Here is a 3733-nt window from a genome sequence, read left to right on the forward strand (position 1 = left end):
ATGTTAGTAACTGTATCCTATCCTTTTATCACAATAAAACTTGCAAGATCTCAGCTTACTCCAAAGTAGATTCTATTTCACTGCAAAATGGATGAAATCGAACATCAAAGAAGCTAATGGACTTGGTTCAGTAATTAGATATCAATTAACGGACGTCCAAGAGTCTTGAAACCCACGCAAAATAAGTGTATAAAACACGAAAATTGAAACACAGGCAACAACACAGTAACCGTTGCCAAGAAAGCGCATAGCTCAGCACTCTTGATCAAGCGACTTGGAGTCATTCAGTGTTAAGATGAAGAACAGAGCTGTAACGTTTCTTGTTGCTGTAGTTGTTATTGCAGCGTTGGCTATGGAAACCGACTGTTGGCATACAATAAACGGCAGAAAAAGAACAACTGAGTTAAAAGAAAAGGTTTGACATCTGATAATTCTCTTCAAAGATAAGTCACACGTGGCGTTCGCTTGTCTTCTTGTGGGTTCCCATGCATTCGATGGTCCCACCTCACAGATCTTGAATTCTCTCTAAAAGAAAACTTGTACGGAGTGGGCGAGTAGGAAGGGGGGGGGGGGGGAAGAGATTTATCTGAGAAAAAGCAGAAACGAAAAGAACAGAAATTCACTTCTTGAAGGGGGTTAGACAGTAAAGATAGGGAAAAATTAAGAAACATCGTCCAACTGGACAGGTGCTAGAGAGGATGCTCGCTTTGAAGGTATTTCACGTCCTACTATGATCAAAAAATCATTTTCCTTTTTCTTCAGATGTTGAAAGCGTGTTCGCTTAACAGCTGACTGGCAAAATTTTTATCCAAAGGCTGTTTATTTTGAGTGTAAGGTTTGGGTTTCAAGGTCCGCCATTCCTCACGTTCAAAACTGACCGATTGGACCTCAGAGGGTTGGGTCTAGGGAAAAGTGACGTCATTTACTCACTAGCTTAAAATTTGAGCGCGTAAATATAGTTTACGTCATAGAAAGTGCGGCGTACGGGGTTTTATTCACGAGTTGTTTGTGTCAAAAACCCGAACGAGCGAGGAACGAGCGAGTGAGGGTTTTTGACACAAACAACGAGTACAACCCGTACAAAGACGAGAAATTTCATTAAAATAGTTTTCTGAACGCAAATTAGAACCAAAACTCACTAACAATAGAACCAAATGCAAATTTAATTTAATCAATAACAAAGTACGATTTGCACGAGATGCACGAATGATTGGCATGGAAACGCCTTTACACTATCGTTGATTGGTTATACTTCCACATGTGAAATAGCTGTACGCTATTCTGATTGACTGTATAAGCCTTTTCCTCATGTGAAAATAAAGCGTATAGATTTGTACAAATGAGCTTTATGGAATGAAATTCTCATGTTATGTGTAATAAACACAACTTATTATATATACAAAACACGAGTTTAAAAGTCTGCATGAAAGCCCGAAACTCCCGGGCTGCATGTTAATTCAGCCGCGTACACACGCGTTGCATTCTTAAACCAGTGAGTCTTTGACGTCATTTTCTCCTTGACCCAGCTCTCTCGAGATTTTAAAGTTAGTAATGGTGGACCAATAAATAACAAAACTCCACTTAAAATAAACAGGTGTCTTTTTAAAAGCAGAATTTAAAACTTGGGTAACTTGGTGTTTCGTGAACATAGTTCTGAAATCCAAAGAAAAAGAAGATTTGTTTTTTGGTCGTAAATGAGTTCCTTGCGATTGATTGGTGGTCAGAAATCGCCCGTTCTTTGATACTTTTTACATTTCAAATGTAATTAAAGAGGCTATATCACCGGGGTGTTTGGGGGAAATCTTTACCAGAGTTTATCCCGACTTCAAAACTCGAAAATGGTAACTATTGTGGAATTCCTTTACTGATAAAATTATCGTTACATCACAAACAAGATGATTCTGAACAAAAACGACGTTTATCCAAGCGATTTGCCCTAAACTTGAAAAACGTGGGCCGACTTTGATCAAGATTACAAAACTGCAATCCGTTTCAATCTTGTCCATTTGTGTCCATCCATACTTCTCTTTCTTTTGCTGTATTTCTTTTATGTTATTTTGCGTAATATCGTTGTCGTTGTTGTTACACGAGTACAGCCAGAACGAGTTTACCCAAAGCCAGAAGCTTACATGGGCTATGGTCAGCAGGGAAAGAAACAATAATTTACTAACATAATGGCAAGAAGTTAGACACACCAACTACACATATACAAACACACACGCTCGTAACGCAAATTGATCCGGGAGGTGGTTGCAAATATTAAGATAATCAGTGTCCTAAGCAACATTAAGGTCCCAATTTCAACAGTCAAGGTTCAGAGACCCAAGTCTTAAGATTTAAATCTCTATTTGAAATCACTGATTATAAGGCTGTTACGTTGAGTAAGGGGAATGTCATTACAAACATTAGGTGCTTGAAAACCGATGGCAAGTTGGTACCTTAAAAAATATTGTACATCATTCTCAAATTCGCTCACTCGGGTGGTTGGTTGGCCGCATCTCTGCGAGATGTAGTTATGAACTATGCTGTCATTCGTTGTTTGTCTCTCTAGCTGCGTGATGCAGCTCGAGTCAAAGACCCACCTTCGCCCTTGCTCACCATAGCGTCTCCAGTAGCTGAGTGGTTGGAGCATCTGACTAGATCATGGACGGTAGTGGGTTCGACTGAATTCCATCTGGGGCTCGGATTTTTCCGATTTCCCAATGGGTTCAATTGTCAACATTTCATTTAATATGGGTACATCATTTTCACATTCGCTCACCAAAAAAGATTCATGTGAGTTAAAGTGACAACGACTTTGTAATCATGGCAGTCACCATTACCTAAACCATCTTTCTTTTGGTGTAAGGTTTATTCAATTCAAACCCACTGGGAACTGGGACAGGGAAAGAAACAGATCACGCGCAAAAGCCATTTTAAAAACTCAATTTTTTTAAACAGTTTCAGAGAGAAGTCGACAGCATTTGTTATGTGGCGAGGAGCATAGGATGCGACGTATTTCGGCGAAGTGTTGAAGAGGAGAAAGACGAAAAGAGAGAGGAATGATCGCCAGCTGATGACAATGTGACAACTACCAACCGACCGACCGACCAACCTCATCGTCATGATATGTTATAACAGCTGATATTTACTTAAATGCAAGCTTTAACTGTTAAAACTAAAATCGATGGTGATTTGAGCATGCTGTAAATCTTCATGAATGCATTAAATTCTATGAAAGAACTTGGGTGTCGCGTATTGTAGTGGTAAAGGGGCCTTGTGCTGTTGAGACACAACCCTGGACTAAACATGATGTGGGCTTCGCTATTTTTCGCACTACTGGGTCATAACAAAAAAGAAAGCAAATAAGGGGCCCTACCCAAGCCCACCCCACCCCACCCCACCCCACCCCACACAACACAATGGACATCACCCAACGACGTTGTCGAATAGACGTTGTCGAAAAGATCGTCGAGCAAGCCACCAGAAAAATGCATTTTTTTTAAATTATTGCTGCGATTTTGTTATTATTCCGACTTGTCCAGCTCTTATAATACGAACCAACTGTCCCAGAAATGTCCTGGCATAGACGGTGACTAGTTAGGTGAATTTCATAGGATTCATTTCAGAGGATCCCGGACTTTAAAGAAACGTACCATATTGTGAAAAGCATGAACCGAGCGAAAAAAGGGAGTTTATTACCCACTATTAGATTTTCATGCTAGGGTATTGCCTTTGCAGCGTTTTGAAACAT

The 3733-nt window shown here is 40.0% G+C and overlaps 1 long non-coding RNA gene across 1 annotated transcript; it reads left to right on the plus strand.

Annotated features, from left to right (window-relative positions):
• The first annotated feature begins 221 nt into the window (after positions 1-221).
• Positions 222-3222, plus strand: LOC138002907 (uncharacterized). The gene is made up of 2 exons (XR_011123365.1): positions 222-415; positions 2941-3222. It is a non-coding gene; the product is annotated as an uncharacterized lncRNA (long non-coding RNA).
• Positions 3223-3733: the final 511 nt, after the last annotated feature.

Source organism: Montipora foliosa, chromosome 5, assembly GCF_036669935.1.
Source record: "Montipora foliosa isolate CH-2021 chromosome 5, ASM3666993v2, whole genome shotgun sequence".
Lineage (NCBI taxonomy): Eukaryota > Metazoa > Cnidaria > Anthozoa > Scleractinia > Acroporidae > Montipora > Montipora foliosa.